This window comes from Calidris pugnax, unplaced genomic scaffold (genome assembly GCF_001431845.1).
Source record: "Calidris pugnax isolate Ruff unplaced genomic scaffold, ASM143184v1 scaffold70, whole genome shotgun sequence".
Taxonomy (NCBI): Eukaryota; Metazoa; Chordata; class Aves; order Charadriiformes; family Scolopacidae; genus Calidris; species Calidris pugnax.
The window spans coordinates 12,068,417-12,075,629 of NW_015090862.1; positions in this window are offsets into that span (position 1 = coordinate 12,068,417).

Sequence of the window (7,213 nt, forward strand, 5' to 3'; positions counted from 1 at the left end):
AGGGGCGGCTGGGGGTGGGGAGTAGCCCTGCCCCCCCCCCCGCACTGTCAGCCCCACTGATTCCCCCCCCCTCCTCCCGCACCCCAAATCCAGGCAGAGGGTGACAGCTCGCCCTCAGCCCGGTGCAAAGGCATGGAAGGGAGAGGGATGCCCAGCGCGACAGGGACCCACTTGGGGACATGGCACTCCAGTGCCCACCCCTGTATGCCCACCCACTGCCCTCGGGGCGCAAATGCCAGTGATGCACGGGGTGGACGGTTGCCCCCCGTACCTGACCTCCCGTTAGGCCAATGGTACCCCACCTCCCCACATCCAGGTGAGACATGGATAGGGGTCTGGTGGTGTGGGACACCAGCACAAGGTGGGACACCCCACCTTGGGTGTGCTGCGATGCACGTGCACACCGAGGCACGCTCGCTGCCAACCCCCGGGCAGGCAAGAGCTTACCTTAGATATCAGAGCATTGCTCCTTCTCCTCGCTGATGGTCGGCTTGCCAACGCCACCCAGAAGATATTGCAGAGAGTTTTTAATAGAGGTGTTGCTGGGTGAATAAAGCAGTAGGATGTCAAAGGCTTGACTTTCCATCTCATTAGCACTGTTTGGGAAGCGGACTGTCGGCTTTTCTTTCCTAGATGAGCTAATTCAGAGGGTTGTAGGCACAAACACGTCATGGCCATCAGACCACTATGGACAAACTGGCATAAAACTGTGTTTCATTTACTCTGACAACCTCAGGAAAAGGTTTCTCTGCTTTCCTGGGAGAAACAAAGGGTCAGGACAGGGTTTTGGTCTGAAACTCACTGATGCTCAAGTCCTTCCCCTGACTTTGAAGAATGCTATTATGTGATTCAGTGTATATATGATATCTGTAAAGACACTTAATGCACATTGCAGCTGATACAAGAGGAAAAGATAAACATACATCTTTGCAAATAGAAGAAAAACATGTTTATACTACATTTATTCTTGCCACTACTTAACCACGTTGAAAGAGGCAGTGTCCTTGGGTCCCATTTTCCACCCTTTTGTCAGACTGTTTTACGCTGTAAGTAGCCATTTACTCACAAATTGCATGGCTGGATGATTTCAGCCCTATACCACTTCCCATAGAGCGTGCCTTCAGGTCATCAGAATGGGGAGAAAAGCTCTCTGTGCCCTTCAGAACTGCAAACACCAGAGAATAAGCAGGTAACATTTCTTACCACTCATACAGGTCTAGCTGATCTGACTTGGTTTCATCCAGGTTCTGAGAGGTTTCCAAAGCTGGCTCCCATAGTGAAAGCTGGTGCTGCAAGAAACTAAGGAGCATAATAAAAATAATATGAGATCAATAATGCATTCTCTGATTATACAAAAGGATGCCTGATCAACGATCTCCTGATTGACTGGAAGTCCCCAAAAGCATAATCCTGAACTGCTCCTGGAAGGAAAAGGGACCATGCAGCTGAAATGGTCGTGTATCAGCCAGTGCTCCCTTGGCACGGTGTACTGGGATGTGTTTGCTGGCCCCAGCTGTAGCTGTGGTATGAAACTGCCTCCTGTAAAAGCCCGGTGAGAATTTGCAGCAACCTCAAAGCTCAAGGCTTCAGTGAAAGGGATGCTTTCCAACGCACACCCTTTCCTTCCCCATTGCATGCAGCATATTTCATGCAGAGCGTTGTTCCCTCAGCCCCAAATCTCTCAAATCGAGGTGCATTGGGAGAAGCCGTGCCCCAAAGCCAGGCTGCAGCCAGAGGAAAGTTTGGTGACTCTGTCTTTTGCCTTCCTCACTTCCCCCTCGGCATGCAGAAATTACATTTAATTGATGGCGAGGGTTTCATTAGCTTTTTGTGGGCTGTGACTAGTAGCGTATAATTAGGAATCACCTGCAAAAATTGGTTTGAAACAGCTAAACACGGTGTAGATTCATAAACACAAGACACTGAACTTGTACAAAAAGGCACTGGGTGGTGTGTCCCAGGATGAAGGCGATGCTCAGGAGGTGTGAGGGGGTGAAATAGTGCCTGTGGGCAGCAGGGCTGGCCAGGGAAAACCTCTCTAAGCAGGTTGGGGTGCTGTAGGTCTGCAGTGAAAACCCTTCTTCCCTTCCTTTTCCATCTGGACTCCAGCTCTCCCCCCCTCCCCGGGTCAGGTTTGATAGCAGCCTCAGTAGGAGCTTCGTCCAAGTGGAGAGCACCAGATCAGCTCTCCCCGTCCCCGTTCCCCGCCTAATTTTAGCACCATCATCCTGTCTCCCCCCCCCCATCTTTCCTTGACGTCTCTGCTTTGTTCTCCACTTTTCTTTTCCCTTTCATCTCCTCTTTCCTTCAGCGGCTGGCACATTTACCTTGTCTGGCTCCCCCATAGCCTCCACCTTCCTCCAGGCCTCCCACCTTCCCTGCCCTCCTTCCAAATTAAGCGGGTGACCCACTGGATGTAGATGTCTCCTTGAGCCAGGGCTGTCCAGGACTGTGCATACCCGCCTTTCCCAGCTTGTCTGGCATCACAGTGCTGCAGAAACGGTGCCCAGCTCCTCACAGGAGCCACGGTCTCTTCCCTATGTAGCACAGCCCTACATAGGGACCTATATAAAGACATTTCAGCCCAATTTGCTTACCAGGACCAGAGCACATTCCTCATTCATACGTGATGCTAACCCCAGCTACACAGAAATGAACACATTGCCCCCGTCTTGCCCTCTCTCACAGCAGCAAAGGAGCTATTCCTGTTTGTGCACAGGAATAGCTCCCCCGGGGCTGGAAAGACTGAAGCTGATGGATGCTGAAGGAGAAGCTTGTGTTGAGGGCAAGGTCTAGGAAAGAAACTCTGACTTTCATCACTGCAACTCTGGCTAGCAATTTCTCTGAAACTTTCTGTCTCCCTCTCCACGCTGCTAACTCCCCATGGGGAGGAAGGTTTTTTTTTCCACTCATGTCTTGTCCACGCTCTCTTGCAAAATTTTCTTTCAGTTGCCACCCCTGTAGAGCAACGTGCATCCAACAAATCGGTATAAACCGTGGCAAGGCTGGGCTCAGGGCTCTCGCTTTGCCTTCCCTCATGCGATGTGGCTGTAGCACTACACAGCTGTTACATGCTCTGCCTTGCAAAGACTTATAAAGTGATTAACTTAAACCAAGCTGCTTGTCCCACTGACAGCAAAGGGACTGGCCCACGGGCTCATTTTAAAACATTAAGCAGTCTTTACGCAGCAAGACTCTTCTTCACCCTCCTTATTGCAACCTCTGGGCAAATTCGTGCCATTAGAAAAACAAGAGCTCACTATACCAAACCCTTCAGCCAACCTGGTGTTTTAACTGCTCTCAGAAACCCCTAAATCATATCCCGATTAATCTCTTTTACTGAAAGGTAAGAGAAAACAAATTTCATTTTAACTAGGACATGGCCATACCTAGCACCTTCTTCAGCACAGATGTTTCTTAAACAGCTAGCAGCAGTCAAATGGTATTAAAATACAGAAAAAACAGTCCTTGACCAATATAGCTTATAGCACGGGCTGGTTTACATTTGCCAGTGTGCCCTTAGCAAGTCCTTAGTCTCCTCTGGATTTGCTTTTAAGAGAAAGAGAAAATCTAAAGCCCAAAACATAGCCCTATGCTGGGAGCACAAGTGGTTACGCCCCAGTATAGACAGACTTTCTAAGGCTGTTGTGCCCCCTGAAGTGTTTAACTGGGATTTGGGAGAGCAAAGCAACCCCAAGGGAATGGGCCAACAACCCAGGACACTGCTTTATCCCCCCTCTGTCACTATTGGGGTGAAACACTGGATTGTCTCCTGGGCTAAAGACAAATACCAAAACTTTCTGCATCATTAAATAGCACTTAGCAATATGTAGCCTGCAGATTGCTATTTTTATCAAGTACTCCATATTTGCACTTCCTCTGAAATCTCAGTAGGGTATCAATATTGCTGAAGCTGGCTTCTGCGGCCAGCGTGCAGGCAGGCTATGCCTGGAAAGATGCATCTCTGAGTTGGCAGGGGTTATCAGTGAGTGATTGATAACGGGCAAACTTCTTGTTCAGCTAAACGGGCTTTGGCACAGGATCACTTGAAATATAACAACCACCAAAAAAAATCAGTCCGTTGAGGAGCATCCACCCATACCAGATGTGCTGACTGGAGAATATGCCAAATTCTTCAAAGCAGTCCTAGGGAGAAGTGATTCGTGTCCCCCCCCAATATATTTACAAACAAAGAGAAAGTTAACGGTGGAGTAGGATGGATAAGACAAAATATTTTTGTGGATATTGGTCTAAATTCTTTAATGAGTTTCCCTCTGCTGTGTTGAATTACTTTCCAGTGGGAGTGGGAACGACTGGCTTTCGCTGGCACAAATGCCTTTGAGAAATAACCCCTCCATACCACATCTTCAAGCATTTGTAAAATGTGCTTTTAAGACCATGTACGAAACCACTGGTGATTAAAGTGGTCACAGGCTAATCCAACTGAGAGAAGAAACTTCATATATTTAAGCTTGTTTAACCAGCTGAAGCAGACCCAGAAGAATTATTTATATTCATCACCAATATTTTTATAAATGAGCCTTCACTCGGGCTTTTCAGTTTGGGTTTTTTTGAACACATTGTTAACCAAGAGCAGAAGGGGCAGGATTCAGAGACTTCTCAGGCAGTAGCACAGACAAGCTCCCTTTCTGGAATGAACGTGCCCAAATGTACAGGTGCAACTGATTTTAGGTCTAAAGTGGGGAAAAAAAATCATACTACTCAGGGGCTTCTTTTTGCTTGCATCCCCTAGGAGGGAGCGAGCATCTCTCCGGGTGCTGGAAGGTTGTGCAGATGGAGTCAGTGTGGCTCATGGTTACCTGTGCTCAGCCATCGCTCCGGCTGTTTAGGCACTGGCTCCTCTTGGTCTGACGGGTGAAGGCAGCAGCAAGTGTGACAGGTAACCACCTGTCTACTTTGCAAGGTTTCCTTGACCACAGCTCAGCAACAGGCTGTGTAGGATCTCGGGTCAGGGCTGGAGATGTTATTTGTTCCATGTGAGCTCTTGGGAAGGTGTTACCTTGCATACTGAGTCCCAGAGAGGAGAAGGTATTTCCAAGCTGTGCAAAGTACGTGCTGATTTCTTGCACGTTCAGGTGAAATTTCTGTGCAATCTGTCTCTCCCTTGGTTACTGGCTCATCCCCAAGTCTTGCCCATCAAGCTTTTCTCAAGGAAAATCAAAATAACCTTCCCATGAGGTTAAAACCTGAAGGAAGATATTTCATCTCCAGCATCTCCTGCCCCCCTGCTGTCTTTAGCCCTTGCACCATTTCCATGACCTGACCAAACGCCCACTGAAGCCAGAGGAGACTTTCCAGTCATATCGATGGATGTCGATTGCGCTCACTGGCACCTAGGTAATACGTTAAACAGTCTTCAAATTCCTTGTGGTCACCAAGGAATTCACAAATGCCTTAGCTTTTACCGCCCTGAGTAATTATTTATTGGGACAGCCTTTTTATAGAATCCCCTTAAAATGTTCATCCAGATTGTGAGGCCAGCAGAGACTATTAGCTCATCAGTCTGCGGAATAACGTAGCCCATAGCATTTCACTCAATAACTGCTGTGTTTAGCTCAGCAGTTAGCATTTGATTAAAAAGTATCTTCCAGAAAAGCCTGCAATATCCACTGAAGACATCAAGGAATGAAGAAACTATCATTGCCTTCAGTGGTTTGCCTGGTGCTTCATCCCTACTTGGGTTTAACAGTGAAACATATTTACTGCAAAATATTCTTGATGCCTTTGAACACCTCTGGGCACTCTGCTAGGGAGCACCAACATCTGCAGCCCCCGTCCACGCTCAGCATCCTCTCAGGTTTGCATCCCCCACAGCATCAACACAGCATGCCTTGCAGGGACATTCCTGGCACTGTCCTGGAAGGTGAAGCCATTCATCCTCATTTCAGCCTTGAGGTCTGGGAAAACGAAGGAAGAGTCTTTGCAAATCATTGCTGGGTGAAAGGACAAGTTCTCATTTCTGCCAGGTGGGCCCAGAGAAAGCAACCGTCACTGCGATGTAGAGGTTTAATTACGCCTCTGTTTCCAGCACATCAAAAGTTGCACCTTTTTGCCTTTTGCTCTCTCAATATTGTTTTCTTGCTTGTTCTCATCTCTAGTTTCCCATGTTCTCTGTCAGTTTTGCTGCAGGAAACAGTATCTCATCTGGAGAGCAGTCCTAGGTCCAGCTTGTTCATGTCTGACGGTGGGCAGGAATGCCCCTCCACCTAACCTTGGGCTTCATTGGCCCTGCTTTTATTTATATCCATTTCCTGGACCTTCACCGTGGGAATAAGGATCACGTATCAACCAGACGCTCCAAGGCTTTCACGGATTAAGCAATATGTTCTGGCTGAGCCCGTGCAAAGTGGAGAGTCAAAAAGGGAAGGCAACTGCTGTGCGGGGGCCAAGGTCAGCCTCGCTGGGAGGGGACCTTCTCCTGACCTCCCACATACCAGGCCTGTGCAGGGCGATTTATGGAAGCACTAAAGGAGCTCTTTCACGTGTTTTGTCCCAAATCTCTAAATTGCTCACTGTTCCTAGCATCCTTTCCTCCGAGCTGCATTTGTCTGCCTTGAAATCCTTTGAAGGGATGTATGATTTTGTGCTCCAAGAGTAGACAGTAGGTCAGAACATCTCTCTAGATAAGCCATTTCTTGCTGGCTTCTTCAGGCCACCTTGTGCCTTGATCTGGTGCAAAATTCACTGGCTGCAATCCAAAAATCCAGGCAGCAGCACACATCAGGTTTTGTCTTCGGGCTTGCCTGGGGTTAAATCCCTCACTTGATTTGAAACTGTCAGCAAAAAGCCTATCGATCTCAGCAGCCCTGGGATCTCTCCAGTAGCTGGTAAGGCTGGAGCAGCCGGTGTGACACCGTCTGACTGCCTGTGGAGAATTAGGGGACAGTGTCTTCATGTATTGCCATTTACTTGTATTCCTTCCCCGTGTCACAGCCCTGCAGCGGGTCACTGGATCACTCACATAAGGTATTGCATGATATAATAAGATGCATCATAACAAGATGCCTTTACTAGCCGGAAAGTCGTGCTTCCTCACACTGGGAAGAATGGCAGATGAAAGACAGATGGATCACAATAACTTAAATTACATTATTAAGACAGGGAACTGCTTGTGACACATCCTGCATGAGGCTCTTTAACCACAACAAATAGATTGAAACCTTTCTAGCATTTAATCATTTCTCCCATTGAC